A 17,233-nucleotide genomic window follows, 5' to 3' on the forward strand; every position below is an offset into this window, starting at 1 on the left:
CCCATGGTATGAGTAGGAGATTGCAATGTGAAAGATCGAGGGGCGATGAAAATGTATTGTATGTCCTGGTCATATCCTATCGTGAGTGGGGTTCTTGTGTGAGTCTGCATCTAGATGCTGTCCTTGGGCGCTGTCGCGGCTTGGTAGTCAGCAGGTGGTGTGAGTTCCGTGAGAGGGCCGCTTCTTGTCAGTTTCGTGATGCAATGGTTGCTTCCTTCTGCGATAGGGGAGGGGGTCTGGTCGGGAACTTGACCAGTAAGGTAACTAATCCCTATGTCTTAATAACTACATACAGTTTCTCCAATACCCTAACAATTCGAAGTACTAGTGTTCACCCATAAGTCTGGGTGATATAATAAGAGATAGTCCTATTCGCACATGAGGTGTCACAGCTCTCTACCTTTTCATTAGGTGCGTACACAACCTTTTAACATGCTTATATTGATTGGACTCCTCAATTATAGCTGTTTACGCAGTCGCATTTCAACCGTCAATTACTTCCTCCCTCCTCAGGACAAGGGTACAACAATATCTTGGTAACATCAACAGCTCTCGAGGTTAGATTGAGATCCACTCCCGTGAGTATGCATGCCCTCAGTGTTCCCAAATTCACACAGTGGATAGTGTCGCTGTCCTTCCACCTTACTCTCCCGTTATAAACACCACAACTTAATCTGCTCTTGTGTCTGTCCCGACCTCGGTTGACAGACACAAGAGCAGATTAAGTTGCGATGTGTATAATGGGAGACTAAGGTGGAAGGACAGCGAATGGCAGGCTATGTGAAAAGATTGCCAGGAAAGAAAAGAGCACTTGGAGCTGTTTAAGGCAACACTATCCGCTGTGCGAATTTCGGACCGCTGAGGGCGTGCATATTCATGGGAGTGGATCTCAATCTAACCCCGAGAGCTGTTGATGTTACCAAGATATTGTTGTACCCTTGTCCTGAGGAGGCTGGAAGAAATTGACGGCTGAAACCCGACCGCGTCAACAGCTATAATTGAGGAGTCCAATCAATTTAAGCATGTTAAAAGGTTGTGTACACACATAATGAAAAGGTGGAGAGGTGTGACACCTCATGTGTGAATAGGACTATCTCTTAGTGTATCACCCAGACTCTTGAGTGAACATTAGTACTTCGAATTGTTAGGGTATTGGAGAAACTGTATAGAGTGTATATATATGCATATTTGTATGTCTCTTTGTAAATTTATGTATATATCATTGTTTGTGTTTTTTTGGGATCAATTTATGTGAAATCAATTGGTGGGCCAGAGACCAGCCCAACGGCATGTGTGTGAAACTGAATCATTGGTAATTGTCTGTTGATAAGCTATTGATAACTTCAGTGTAATTAATTGTGCCTTGTTCGCAAATAAATGTGAGATTTATCCCTCCATACTCTCTTTTCCTCATCTTTTCTACTGTCCCTGAAGGTCACCTGCAGCAGGATCATGCATACCCAGGCATATAATGCCCACTGCTGCCTTTCATTGTTAGTAGCCGCTAGGGTTACCTAGGACAATCTCAGTGTTTTTTACCCCTTATGACTTCCGGCGATTGGACGACTAACTACCCCCTCCTGGGGTGTCCACTATGGTTTAAGTGCGAGTCAAGCATGATGTTGTGGAGGTTCCTTCTCACAACGATAGTCTGTGATGGTAATTCCACATTTGTAAAGCACAAACGTATCACCCCTAAGGTTATCCAGGCGCTGGGGGTCCATCGGGGACATTAAATTAGCTATTGCCCAGAGTCACATGATGCTGATCAAACTGTGAGTGCCGCGCTCTGGAGTCCGCCACTCTGGCCGCTTCACCACACCTCTCCCTAATGGTAGGAGCTATGGGAGGAGCGAGAATTTAGCACATATTCGTGAAGGTCCACGGGCGAAAATGACAGCTCCACCTCCAGAAGAAGAGTCGCGAGGGCCAATAGGCCTGCTGCCCACATTGAAGCACTGGAAGCTGGATGTAGTATATTGCAATGCATTGATGGCCTCCTAATAAGGCTTGATACAGCTGAAGGCCAGACTATGCGGTTGTTGTCGGTGGCTTGTTTTTTGCTGAGTGACGGATGACGTCACAGATATAAAGAACGCAAAAAAAACGCCCCCGAATCCGAAAAAGACAGGGCTTGAACCGAGTGACGCCCCTCTCCTCCAATGGCTGGCCTCCGTTTAGGAAGACAGCCAATGGAGAAGAGGGGCGGGTTACAAGCCCCCTAACTAAAAAACATAAAATCTTCGGACTCCGCCCACTGCTACGCAGTGCGACGGTCCTCGATCTAAAAAGGGGGGATATGCCAAAGTGACCCTCCTATACAAGGGCATGAAACATCTGAAAGATGAGGAAAAAGAGAGTATGGAGGGATAAATCTCACATTTATTTGTGAACAAGGCCCAAGTAATTACCCTGAAGTTATCAATAGCTTATCAACAGACAATTACCAATGATTCGGGTTCACATACATGCCGTTGGGCTGGACTCTGGCCAACCAATTGATTTCACATAAATTGATCAAAAAACACAAACAATGATATATTCATAAACTTACAAAGAGACATACAAATATGCATATATATACACTACATACAGTTTCTCCAATTTTTGTTTTTTGTAAATTTTTTTTGGAAGACCTTTATTATACATAACATTGTTGTCATACATTGTACATTCCGTGTCATGCATGGGCCGGTCAGGCCATGTATAGATAGCAGGGTCCATAGTCGAATGACACAGCCATTTAGCTGGTAACCCGGGGGTCCGGCGGCGATATTCATAAATATACATAGGCAACAGTTTGGCATTCAGCTGTATAAATTATAGGTCTACATTTTATATTTTATTATAAACATAAACATTGCAGAGTAGGTCAAGCATTAGTGCTGTTATATTCAGTGCTCAGGTCCCCCCTGAGGATCTGCGTACCCATTGTGGATAAACAATGATGGGGGAGCTGTCCATAGGTGGCAGCTCAGGTGAGTGTGAGTAATGCTGACGCGGGTGTAGCAAGATGCGCGATGGTATAGCTCACTGAGAAGTAGAACAAGTGGTGAAGCTAGGCGTGGCATGCTCAGAGCCATTGTGTACGGAGAGCAGGATGTCTGATGGCGCGGTGTGCAAGTGGCTCTCCCATGGTATGAGTAGGAGATTGCAATGTGAAAGATCGAGGGGCGATGAAAATGTATTGTATGTCCTGGTCATATCCTATCGTGAGTGGGGTTCTTGTGTGAGTCTGCATCTAGATGCTGTCCTTGGGCGCTGTCGCGGCTTGGTAGTCAGCAGGTGGTGTGAGTTCCGTGAGAGGGCCGCTTCTTGTCAGTTTCGTGATGCAATGGTTGCTTCCTTCTGCGATAGGGGAGGGGGTCTGGTCGGGAACTTGACCAGTAAGGTAACTAATCCCTATGTCTTAATAACTACATACAGTTTCTCCAATACCCTAACAATTCGAAGTACTAGTGTTCACCCATAAGTCTGGGTGATATAATAAGAGATAGTCCTATTCGCACATGAGGTGTCACAGCTCTCTACCTTTTCATTAGGTGCGTACACAACCTTTTAACATGCTTATATTGATTGGACTCCTCAATTATAGCTGTTTACGCAGTCGCATTTCAACCGTCAATTACTTCCTCCCTCCTCAGGACAAGGGTACAACAATATCTTGGTAACATCAACAGCTCTCGAGGTTAGATTGAGATCCACTCCCGTGAGTATGCATGCCCTCAGTGTTCCCAAATTCACACAGTGGATAGTGTCGCTGTCCTTCCACCTTACTCTCCCGTTATAAACACCACAACTTAATCTGCTCTTGTGTCTGTCCCGACCTCGGTTGACAGACACAAGAGCAGATTAAGTTGCGATGTGTATAATGGGAGACTAAGGTGGAAGGACAGCGAATGGCAGGCTATGTGAAAAGATTGCCAGGAAAGAAAAGAGCACTTGGAGCTGTTTAAGGCAACACTATCCGCTGTGCGAATTTCGGACCGCTGAGGGCGTGCATATTCATGGGAGTGGATCTCAATCTAACCCCGAGAGCTGTTGATGTTACCAAGATATTGTTGTACCCTTGTCCTGAGGAGGCTGGAAGAAATTGACGGCTGAAACCCGACCGCGTCAACAGCTATAATTGAGGAGTCCAATCAATTTAAGCATGTTAAAAGGTTGTGTACACACATAATGAAAAGGTGGAGAGGTGTGACACCTCATGTGTGAATAGGACTATCTCTTAGTGTATCACCCAGACTCTTGAGTGAACATTAGTACTTCGAATTGTTAGGGTATTGGAGAAACTGTATAGAGTGTATATATATGCATATTTGTATGTCTCTTTGTAAATTTATGTATATATCATTGTTTGTGTTTTTTTGGGATCAATTTATGTGAAATCAATTGGTGGGCCAGAGACCAGCCCAACGGCATGTGTGTGAAACTGAATCATTGGTAATTGTCTGTTGATAAGCTATTGATAACTTCAGTGTAATTAATTGTGCCTTGTTCGCAAATAAATGTGAGATTTATCCCTCCATACTCTCTTTTCCTCATCTTTTCTACTGTCCCTGAAGGTCACCTGCAGCAGGATCATGCATACCCAGGCATATAATGCCCACTGCTGCCTTTCATTGTTAGTAGCCGCTAGGGTTACCTAGGACAATCTCAGTGTTTTTTACCCCTTATGACTTCCGGCGATTGGACGACTAACTACCCCCTCCTGGGGTGTCCACTATGGTTTAAGTGCGAGTCAAGCATGATGTTGTGGAGGTTCCTTCTCACAACGATAGTCTGTGATGGTAATTCCACATTTGTAAAGCACAAACGTATCACCCCTAAAGTTATCCAGGCGCTGGGGGTCCATCGGGGATATTAAATGAGCTATTGCCCAGAGTCACATGATGCTGATCAAACTGTGAGTGCCGCGCTCTGGAGTCCGCCACTCTGGCCTCTTCACCACACCTCTCCCTAATGGTAGGAGCTATGGGAGGAGCGAGAATTTAGCACATATTCGTGAAGGTCCACGGGCGAAAATGACAGCTCCACCTCCAGAAGAAGAGTCGCGAGGGCCAATAGGCTTGCTGCCCACATTGAAGCACTGGAAGCTGGATGTAGTATATTGCAATGAATTGATGGCCTCCTAATAAGGTTTGATACAGCTGAAGGCCAGACTATGCGGTTGTTGGGGCACATTTTGAGCGTATCTTTTATCAGCGGATGGAGACTGCAGTACTGCCCCGAATAGTGGGGACGGGGCACGGAAGGGGGGATCAGGCAGTATGCTGCTAGGCAGAGGAGGGAAAATAGTGACACCTCTGAGAAATATGCTGTTTATATAGGTTAAATACACATGAATATGTGATGCAAAGATCATCTCTAATGTGCAACTATAGGAGAGGTGTGTTGATATTTTGATGGAATTTAAAATGAGTTGTTATGCAATATATTGTCAAATGTGTGGTATGCTGCATTAGAAGTTAAAATAAAGATTGAATAAAAAAAGAACATTTTCCGCAAGGAATATTTCCAGGCTCAGAAGTATATTACCGAGGGAGTATTCAAAGAAAAGTACAAGTGCATCCCTGTTCTATTTTCTGTCTGATGCTCAACCAACATACGTGGGGGTTTCTTTCCTTCATTAGGAGCGCCTGAGGGGCTCTCTCCTAGCATTTTGGTTACCTGAAAGCGTGTTTGCAGAGCGTGTTTGCACATTTGGTTCTATTTTGCTTTTAAAACCTGCATTTTTAGAAAATCAAGATTTTACTATGTGTTATTAATTTTACCTGCTGCTCGATCGATTTACTCATCTTTGCTGCTGTCTTCCTGCTCTCTGCCCGCATACCCGCACTTTAAAATGTGAAAGTCCTTGACTCATTTGCACTTTTTCCATTGCTATTGCTATCGGGGTGAGGGGGCTTGCTCTCTTCCTGTTAGTCCCGTGGTGCCGCAGAGAGACGCCATTTTTGGTAGTTGCCGTTCTAGCTCTCTGGCACTCAGGCTTATTTTAATGCGCGCTGAATGGACGCGTAGCGCCTGATGGGCTCTCTCCTAGCATTTTCGTTACCTGAAAGCGTGTTTGCACAGTGTGTTTGCACATTTGGTTCTATTTTGCTTTTAAAACCTGCATTTTTAGAAAATCAAGATTTTACTATGTGTTATTAATTTTACCTGCTGCTTGATCGATTTACTCATCTTTGCTGCTGTCTTACTGCTCTCTGCCCGCATACCCGCACTTTAAAATGTGAAAGTCCTTGACTCATTTGCACTTTTTCCATTGCTATTGCTATCGGGGTGAGGGGGCTTGCTCTCTTCCTGTTAGTCCCGTGGTGCCGCAGAGAGACGCCATTTTTGGTAGTTGCCGTTCTAGCTCTCTGGCACTCAGGCTTATTTTAATGCGCGCTGAACAGACGCGTAGAGCCTGAGGGGCTCTCTCCTAGCATTTCAGTTACCTGAAAGAGTGTTTGCACAGTGTGTTTGCACATTTGGTTCTATTTTGCTTTTAAAACCTGCATTTTTAGAAAATCAAGATTTTACTATGTGTTATTAATTTTACCTGCTGCTCGATCGATTTACTCATCTTTGCTGCTGTCTTCCTGCTCTCTGCCCGCATACCCGCACTTTAAAATGTGAAAGTCCTTGACTCATTTGCAATTTTTCCATTGCTATTGCTATCGGGGTGAGGGGGCTTGCTCTCTTCCTGTTAGTCCCGTGGTGCCGCAGAGAGACGCCATTTTTGGTAGTTGCCGTTCTAGCTCTCTGGCACTCAGGCTTATTTTAATGCGCGCTGAACAGACACGTAGACCCTGAGGGGCTCTCTCCTAGCATTTCCGTTACCTGAAAGAGTGTTTGCACAGTGTGTTTGCACATTTGGTTCTATTTTGATTTTAAAACCTGCCTTTTTCGAAAATCTTGATTTTACTATGTGCTATTAATTTTACCTGCTGCTCGATCGATTTACTCATCTTTGCTGCTGTCTTCCTGCTCTCTGCCCGCATACCGCTTTTTAAAATTTGAAAGTCCTTGACTCATTTGCACTCTTTACATTGCTGTTGCTATCGGGGTGAAGGGGCTTGCTCTCTTCCTGGTAGTCCCCTGGTGCCGCAGAGAGACGCCACTTTTGGTAGTTGGTCCAGCTCTCTGGCACTCAGGCTTATTTTAATGCGCGCTGAACGGACGTGCAGCGCCTGAGGGGCACTCTCCTAGCATTTCCATGACCTGAAAGCGTGTTTGCACAGCCTGTTTGCACATTTGGTTCTATTTTGCTTTTAAAACTTGCATTTTTGTTGAAAATCTTGATTTTACTATGTGGTATTAATTTGACCTGCTGCTCGATCGATTTGCTCATCTTTGCTGCTGTCTTCCTGCTCTCTGCCCACATACCCGCACTTTAAAATGTGAAAGTCCTTGACTCATTTGCACTCTTTCCATTGCTGTTGCTATCGGGGTGAGGGGGCTTGCTCTCTTCCTGGTAGTCCCTTGGTGCCGCAGAGAGACACCATTTTTGGTAGTTGGCGTTCTAGCTCTCTGGCACTCAGGCTTATTTTAATGCACGCTGAATGGACGCATAGCGCCTGATGGGCTCTCTCCTAGCATTTTCGTTACCTGAAAGCGTGTTTGCACAGTGTGTTTGCACATTTGGTTCTATTTTGCTTTTAAAACCTGCATTTTTAGAAAATCAAGATTTTACTATGTGTTATTAATTTTACCTGCTGCTCGATCGATTTACTCATCTTTGCTGCTGTCTTCCTGCTCTCTGCCCGCATACCCGCACTTTAAAATGTGAAAGTCCTTGACTCATTTGCACTCTTTCCATTGCTATTTCTATCGGGGTGAGGGGGCTTGCTCTCTTCCTGTTAGTCCTGTGGTGCCGCAGAGAGACGCCATTTTTGGTAGTTGCCGTTCTAGCTCTCTGGCACTCAGGCTTATTTTAATACACGCTGAACAGAGGCGTAGAGCCTGAGGGGCTCTCTCCTAGCATTTCCGTTACCTGAAAGAGTGTTTGCACAGTGTGTTTGCACATTTGGTTCTATTTTGCTTTTAAAACCTGCCTTTTTCGAAAATCTTGATTTTACTATGTGCTATTAATTTTACCTGCTGCTCGATCGATTTACTCATCTTTGCTGCTGTCTTCCTGCTCTCTGCCCACATACCCGCACTTTAAAATGTGAAAGTCCTTGACTCATTTGCACTCTTTCCATTGCTGTTGCTATCGGGGTGAGGGGGCTTGCTCTCTTCCTGGTAGTCCCTTGGTGCCGCAGAGAGACGCCATTTTTGGTAGTTGGCGTTCTAGCTCTCTGGCACTCAGGCTTATTTCAATGCACGCTGAATGGACGCGTAGCGCCTGATGGGCTCTCTCCTAGCATTTTCGTTACCTGAAAGCGTGTTTGCACAGTGTGTTTGCACATTTGGTTCTATTTTTCTTTTAAAACCTGCATTTTTAGAAAATCGTGATTTTACTATGTGGTATTAATTTGACCTGCTGCTCGATCGATTTGCTCATCTTTGCTGCTGTCTTCCTGCTCTCTGCCCGCATACCCGCACTTTATCATGTTTTAGATTATCATACTTTGGTCTATATTTTCAAAGATCCTCTGAAAAAAACAGAAACAGGTTAGTAGCGTTGGTCATGGTATAAACTAGAATGCAAATGTAGACCTCTAGCATACATAATCAACAAGTGTTGCAATTAATATGACCTTTCTAGATCCTAAGAAAAAGATGACCCATCCCTTATATATTTACGGTGGCTCCTCCGTGTACACGTAGGCTTTATTCAATCGAATACGAAGGTAAAACCCCGGATATAAATGTACAATACCGGTTTTTTGGTAATGTTAAAATAGGGCAAAACCACTAAATAGTACTCTATGTTTATTTTCAAACAGCCCATGAAAGACTATTGCAAGCAATTCAAGTTTAAAGGAAAGGAAATTTTAAGCCTTGTTCGTATTAAACCAGGTAACTCTTAATAATGTCCGCATGCAGAATCATACACGAAGAAAGCTCCTTAAACTCATGGATTGTATATAAAATAAGCCTATGAGGTTCTATCAACAAGCTATAAATAAACTCTGTGTTTCCTTGATTAAGAAATGTTTTGTTTAGGGGTTGTAGATAAGAAATGCATTTAATAATATCAGTTGTGTACCTTTTGAGCAAGGCAGTAGTAGCGTAAGGTTGTTGGTTTTTTTCATATATATGAAATCACATAGTAAAATGTATTTTTTAATTTTATAGATATTGAGTCAATATTTTACAAAAGTCCTGAAGAAGGTGTGAAGAATTAGAAAACACCGAAACGCCGCGTCGACTGTTTTGTTCTACTATATAGTCATTGCCTTACCACCTTTGGTGGTTTTTAATCTCAATGTTTTTTATCATGTTTTAGATTGTAACCCATGATGGGAGGTAATAAATTGTTTTAACCTTTTTGCAACCAACAAAAATTGATCTGTGGAGTATACTTTCGAATACTGTTGTGTGAATGTTTAGTCTCGGCCTGCTTTAATAGGTTACTATGAGTGAATTATCATAGGGATGATTATTCATACATCTCCTACCCCGTCTAGCACTATTTTGTCCGGCCACTTTAGCCTACCATTGTTTAAGCAGGGATTCTTGTTTTGCTGATACGAATACCCCCTTCCCTGTTATATACACCAGGGGTACCTCCTCTTGTTGAATTCTATATCATGCATAGTGAGCCACGGCATACCCAATGTCACCTTGAAATTTGGGGCATCAATAAGATCAAATTGAATGTGTTCAAAATGTGTTATTCCCATATGCATTGGAATAGGATGGGTATGGAAACAAACCGGTCCGGAAGTCAACACTGTGCCATCTACTGCTTTTACTGGTTCTGGTCTTAATTTCCGAATACACAATATGCCCAATTCATGAGCATACTTCTGGTCAATAAAGTTTCCAGTGGCCCCACAATCCAGAAGGGCATGAACCAATATAACCTTTTCTGCAGATACTTACAGCATTACGCACACATTCATATGAGCCACCGAATTCTGCATGGTATTAATCAGTGCGGGTGAGACCTCTTTTTTCTCCAACCTCTAACAAGGAGTCTCCATCATGTTTGAAGACAATCGTTTCCCGCCGACTCTTCCATCCATTCCACCACAGGCACCTTTTTGCTTTCGTGCTTGTCCTTATAGGGGGATTTGGTTTTTGCGGTACAGTTCTTAATGAAATGACCAGCCTTCCCACAATACATGCACAACTTCAACTGCCTCCTTCTTTGCCTTTCTTCAATGCTAATGGGACCTCGAATACCTCCCACTTGCATTGGTTCAATGCCATCCGAAGAGGGGTTGTGATCATCTGCTACCGCTCGCGGTCTTGTAAAAAGGAATCTAGACTCACCACTCTGTTTATCTCCTTTTCTCTCCAGCAAACGATGATCCAACTGGACTGTCAGATCAATAAGTTCATCACATGTATCAGGCATATGAACAACTTGTGCCAGTACATCTTTTAATTCACTGCGCAGTCCTTGATAGAACAATGAGGTACGCTTCTTCACTGGCCACTCTGTTTCCACAACTAATCGGTTGAAATGAGTGATATACGTCAAGAGATCTTGTGTGCCTTGTCTCAACGTGATGAGTTCCCTATCTAATGACAGTGAATGAGCCTTGCTATCAAATAGTTTTCTCATCTCCTCACAGAAGTTATCAAAATTCAACAAGACAGGATCGTTCCTCTCTATCAATGGAAAGGACCAAGTGGCAGCATTGCCCCCTAGATAGGACATAACAAACGCAGTCTTTGACTGGTCAGTAGGGAAGACGGCGGGCTTACACATAAAGTGCAATTTACACTGCTCCAAGAATATGCCAAACTTCTTTGGATCCCCGTAATATCTTTCAGGAGGAGATAGGGGTAACTGTAATGGCTGTAGTACCTGAATAGTGGACGGGCTAGCTCCTCCACTCGAAACCTGTGTAGGGTCTCTTGAAGCAGGAGGAGGGAGTGTCCAGTTTTTTATATAGGAACCCCCTTGTGTACCTGAAGTGCCACCCCTGGAAAGACCTGCAACCTCCCGCCTCATGGTAATCATTTCATTACGCATTTCTTTGTTTTCCCCTCTGAATGCGTCCACTTCCATCCGCAATGATGTTAAAGATTCCAACACCGTTTGCAAAACAGTGTTAGTATCCATCGCTCGGGCTGTAATTTACCGTGGGCTTGTCACTCTGTCATAAACTGAACAGAAGATAACTAACCTCGTATAACCGGATACAGCAGGAGCGATGTCAGAGGCTTATTTCCTTCCTCCCCCGTGTGAAGTACCACCTGCGAGTAATGTACACAACTCTTACAAGGGTATCACAATCGGGGGAAGGGGAAAAGTAGAGAAAGAAACCAAAAAGTAGCTGCAGTGTAAATCAGCAGGTCGGGGTTGAATGCAGACGTTTAGAATTCACTTCTTCCTAACCCAGGACCCTGCAAGAACAAGAGCACAAGTCATACACATATTCACCCTATACTAGTTCTAACAAATTAACTATGTGTGAGTAATAACTTACTGTTAAACATTACTGCTGTCGCCAATATATCCAAAGCACAAAAAATAGAAAAATAAAGTAAAAGGAAAAGAAAAAACCAAAAGTAATTCTACTCCCTGAAGCAGTTCATAATTACTATAAGGAGGTCTGAGGACCACTCTTTCATTAGCAAAAGTACTTATCTGCTCCAGATAGGTATCAAGGTCTATGAATATCGCACTCAAAGACTTCTGTTTGCCGTTCTGCAGTGCAAACAACAATTCAAATGAAGGTGGCTTTATCTCGTCTCCCACATGATACAAAGTTCTCCATGGACACACGTTTCATTTCAACGTGAAGCACAGCCTATCTAATCCAGTGCGGCATGCGCTTTACTAACTAACTTACAGTCTCGGTGTCAGGCGCGTACAAACGCCACATCAACAAAAATGTTTCTCACGTTTCAGGTTCACGCGCAACCACAGCAGAACCCACGGAAACGCTAACCGCTTCTCTTCCGACTTGTGGAGGTTCAGAATCCAGCGCGGCAATGCGCTACGACATCAGGACTTCGAAAATCCTCCTAGGAACAGGCTCTTCACGATACACAAGTTTTCTCCGTAAGCGTCCAGAAATTCAGTGACAAGCACCCGCTTCTAGGAAGGCAGAGCCTATGTAGCCATGGAAAGTGAAGACAGAGCAAAAGATTTGGCCCTAAGGTTTCTGGGACATGTAGTCCAGCAAGCATACATCACACAATACAGAACGGAACATGACAGCACAGCGTATTTGCACATTTGGTTCTACTTTGCTTTTAAAACCTGCATTTTTAGAAAATCTTGATTTTACTATGTGTTATTAATTTTACCTGCTGCTCGATCGATTTACTCATCTTTGTTGCTGTCTTCCTGTTCTCTGCCCGCATACCCGCACTTTAAAATTTGAAAGTCCTTGACTCATTTGCACTCTTTACATTGCTGTTGCTATCGGGGTGAAGGGGCTTGCTCTCTTCCAGGTAGTCCTGTGGTGCCGCAGAGAGACACCATTTTTGGTAGTTGGCGTTCTAGCTCTCTGGCACTCTGGCTTATTTTAATGCGCGCTGAACGGACGCCACAGCGGACGCACGCAGCGGGGGCGCCACTGGCGCGCCTAAGGCAAGCCCCTCTGTGCCCGTCAGCGTCCTGGAAGCGTCCAGCTCCAGTCATGCTGCCCGAAAGCCTTTAGGAGCTGAGCTGATGAGAAGCTATTGTGGAGCCACTCTTAGAGCGCAGGATGTTGTGGCCTGCTGCCACCCTCGCAACTGGAATGTGGCGATGACTCCACTAACCGCCTGCCCAGTTTGCGATTTCCAACTGGGGTGGGGTCTTGCTTCCCTGGCTATTGAGGATGGCTTACCAGCTCAGCGGGCGAAGGATTCCCATATCATGGCAGCTTTGATCAATGCCCGGTCTCTCAGGATTCAGAAAAGGGGGTGGTGATGAACAGAGTGTCTGAATTAAGCAGACCACTCTTACCCAGTCAAAGATCAGGGCTTGATCCATCACCGTTATTTATCTCACTGCACCATCCCAGCTCAGAACCTGGCTATATGCAAATCAGTCTGTCCCTGGCCCAGTGCATCATGGGAACAGGGCAAACTAAACTACCAAGCCAATTCTTCACCAGAAAGGAGACAAGCTACCGGGGACCGGTTCCTGGCATTTCAGCCGTCTTCGGCCCAGCTTGCTTGAATCCTGATGGTGTAGTGAGAAAGGGACTCATGTCTGAGTATACCCTGCCACACCTATAGTGGCCAAAAACGATTCAGAAAAGGGGTCTCTCAGGAAACATCATGCAGATGTATTCGACCTTCTGGAGGATAACTCATTAGACATGTTGTTCCTTACGGAGACGTGGCTTGATCCTTTTTCTGACCCCATTGTCTCCTTCCCTATCCCAACAGGCTATAAGATCGCTAGAGACGACCGCCAGGGGGGGAGAGGTGGCGGTGTGGCCATTATATATCAAAATATATGGGAACTTCGCTTGGGGGACACCTCGGCATGGGCAGGCTGCGAGATCCTTAATTTTGGCATCCGTTTCTCAGCCCACTTTACTTTGGGAGCCTCTTTTATCTATAGGCCCCCTGGTCCTGCGGGTCCATTTCTCCTGAACTGCGGGACGCTATCATCTCTAGGGCGGTAAGGTTCTCACACTATATGATTCTGGGGGACTTCAGTATCCGTTTGGACCAACCTGATACTAGGGAGGTGACTGACCTGGACATATTACAAATGCCCCAACTTAGCCAGAATAGGCCGGCAATATATGGCCGGCCTATTCATCAGACCTGCCATATATTGGACCCCATTTGCTCTAATTTCCCTATATCCATAAGGGATCCCCGTCCGGTGGCCTGGTTCGACCATTTTATATCTTAATTTTCTTGGACGGTTTCTAGCGCAGTGACACAGGTGCGCTCCTACCAGAAGCCAGCCTTTGGGAAAATTGACCCTCTGGAATTCAAACAGGCTTTGGAGTGCTTAAGGCCCATTTTGTCAGGCGAATTGGAGGAGTGTATGTCAGGGGTCACTGGTTGGATGGCGAGGGCGGTAGATTCTGTAGCCTCTCTTCGGCCCGTCAGACCCGCTAGAGATGCGCCTTCAAAATCTTGGTTCAACTCGACTCTTAAAGCTGCTAAGCATGACTGCAAGATTCTGGAGCGACCCTGGCGCAGGAGCGGTTACTGCCTCATAGCCAAGAGGAAGATCAGAGGAATGCAAAAAATGTACTATGATGCCAACGCCGTAGCTAAAGGCCAATTCTTACAGCTCGCATTGATTCTGCCAGGAACAACGCCAAAGAAATCTTTGCCATAGTGCAGAATTTTACATCACCACAGGCCCAGGCGAGTGTGATTCCATCTTCTCTCGCCTGGTGTAACATGCTCTCATGCTGTTTCAGAGATAAAATTCAGGCCATCCAGGCTACATTTCCTTCTGGTAATGGCTGCCGTGTTGGGCCTTTGGCTGTGCGACCTGCTGCCTCCACCTGCTCTCTGTCAGCATTTAGAGCAGTCGACCCCCTGGAATCTCTTAAAATCCTCAGGGGGCTCAAGGGGGCTCTCCTTCGGATTCTTGCCCGGCCAGGCTTTTGGCAGCTGTGGCAGAGAGTGTGCATACAGAGGTGAACTGTGTCGTTAATCTGTCTCTCTGGACAGCGGTTGTTCCTCAGGGGTGGAAGCAGGCGAAGATCTTGCCTCTTCTTAAAAAATCTTCTCTGGATCCCCTTAATCCAGGGAATTACCAGACAATCTCTCTCCTTCCGGCTATTGCCAAGGTCTGTGAGAAAGTGGTCAATAAACAACTTACAGAATATGTGGCGACTGAGGCACTCCTGCACCCAGCTCAATCAGGGTTCCGGGCCGCCCACAGCACTGAGACTGTTTTAGTAGAGGTGGCAGAGGCTATTCGGGAGTGCCTCGACGCCGGCGGGAGGGCAGCATTAATCTTGCTGGACCTCTCGGCGGCATTCAATACGGTCCCACATGCTCTTCTCTAGGCCCGACTTGCAGAGATTGGTGTATCTGGAGCTGTTTGGGGCTGGCTTAGGTCTTTCCTGGAGGAGCGGGTCGAGCAGATTTGGCTCCCTCCTTTCTCATCCTCCCTGCAGCTGGTTACCACTGGAGTCCTGCAGGGCTCCTCACTCAGCCCGCTCCTCTTTAACATTTATGTTACGCCATTGATATATCTGGTTTAGGAACTTGGGGCTAAGGTGATGGCCTATGCGGACGATATGCAGTTGCTGTTTACCTGGGACAAAACATCTTATTCCGTCTCAGCGGCGCAACAGTGCCTAGTTTCCATCTTTAAATGGCTGGCCGATGCACAACTCAAGTGCAAGAAACAAAAATCCGAGATTCTGCTCTTTGGCAAGTTTCCTGCTGACTTCCGTGAGCAGCTGTGGCCTCCTGACTCTCCTCTACCCCGCTCTTCGGGACTGCCGCTAAAAACCTGGGAGTGTGGTTCGATGAGAGTCTCCCTTTTAGAACACATGTTAAGAAACTGGCCGGATGCTGTTTCGGCCTCCTCAAGACTCTGAGGAATTTCTATCCACTCCTCTCGCAAGCAGCAAGAGAAACGGTCACATGTGCTTTGATTCTATCACGCTTAGATTACGTTAATGCCCTCTATGCTAGCGCCCCTGGCTACCTGTTTAAAAAACTCCAGGTGGTCCAAAATGCGACGGACAGGGTCAAGTTCAAATCTCTGGTTTTGGCCCATCGTGCTCTCCATGGTTATGGCCCCCTTTATCTTCAGAGGTGCTTCTTCTTTTATCTTCCTGCACGTGCGCTCCAATCTATGTCTCTGCGCTTGGCACGGATTCCGCACTTTAAGCTCCAGAGGGTGGGTGGTAGCTCTTTTGTGGTGAAGGCAAGTGTAGCCTGGAATGCCCTCCTCTTTGCTCTGCGGTCCATTCAGGACCCAGCTGTGTTCAAAAGGAAACTTAAGACTCACTTCTTTGCTTGATAGCTTCTCCTTGTACCCCTCTGGCACCCACTAGTATCCGAGTGCAATACAAATGAATATAACATTACATAACATTATATTTCTTATCCTGCTCAAACGAGACTGCCGCCTTCATAAACTTTACGTAAGTTTCAACCCTACCAACTATCTCAACCCTTCTACCCAAAATAGGTCACACATAATTTCCTGCACATATCTTTATCTTTGACGTGGAAAAGCAAGATTGTTCACTTTGTAGTAGCTAGGTGTACTATTTGTGCACCAAATACCTTAAAAACCCTAATGTTAAAAACTCAGCTTGTTTTGCTAATAAGCCAAGTCAATTTTTATTTGAATTTCTTTTATCACAGAAAATTACAGAAGCCCCAAAGTAGATTTAAATATTTTCCCCCAATAAAATCATAATTGGAATTTCATCTAAAGCATATACAGCGAAGCCATAACACCAATGGTATTATATTGACCTCATATGTTTTTGAGTAATAACAAATACATACTTCAATAAGTGATGGGCAGACACAAGACTAAAGGTTTGATCATTTTTATTTTTCAAATACGTATTCTAAGAAAGTATTTCCTCAAATAATTATAGGAACCACCTTTGCTAACTTTAATCCTCAGAAAGAAATCACAATCTGTGTTTTTCAATTATCCCCAGGCAAAATAGGAAGGAATCACCTCCAGCAGCAAATGGAACCCAGAGGAATCCCAGGGAAATAAAATGGGCCCAGCCGCAAAACAACCTCATCCAGCAGAAAGTGCAAATATGGGTAAGGGAAGGAGAGAAGCAAAGCACCCAACTCACCCAACTGCAGCGCAGAGGAGACAGACAACAAAAAAACACAGTTGCGAACAACCACAACAAACAGCCTCCAAAAAAGGCACAAAAGGGTGCAACTGCAGACCCTGCAAAACAGTAGGCAAACCCAAGAAGGCACAATCACAGGAGAGATCGGATGTGGAGGCTGAAAAAAAAAACACAGAATCCAACACATCCAAGGAGCAACAACCTCCAAGGAGGCGCAGAGACCCCAACAATGCCTGAACCACAGCACAACGAGCAGACAAGACGGAAGGGGAAAGGTCCATCAAAAATCCATCTAGGAGAAAGATATGAAGAGAAGCCAGACCACCAATCATGGATCCAAACCAAAAGAAGAGCACCAAGAAACAAAAGATCCTCAACGCACACCACAGTCCTTAAGTGTAGAAAGCCGACGCGACAACGGA

The sequence above is a fragment of the Lissotriton vulgaris genome, chromosome 12 (genome assembly GCF_964263255.1).
Source record: "Lissotriton vulgaris chromosome 12, aLisVul1.2, whole genome shotgun sequence".
NCBI classification, from domain to species: Eukaryota; Metazoa; Chordata; class Amphibia; order Caudata; family Salamandridae; genus Lissotriton; species Lissotriton vulgaris.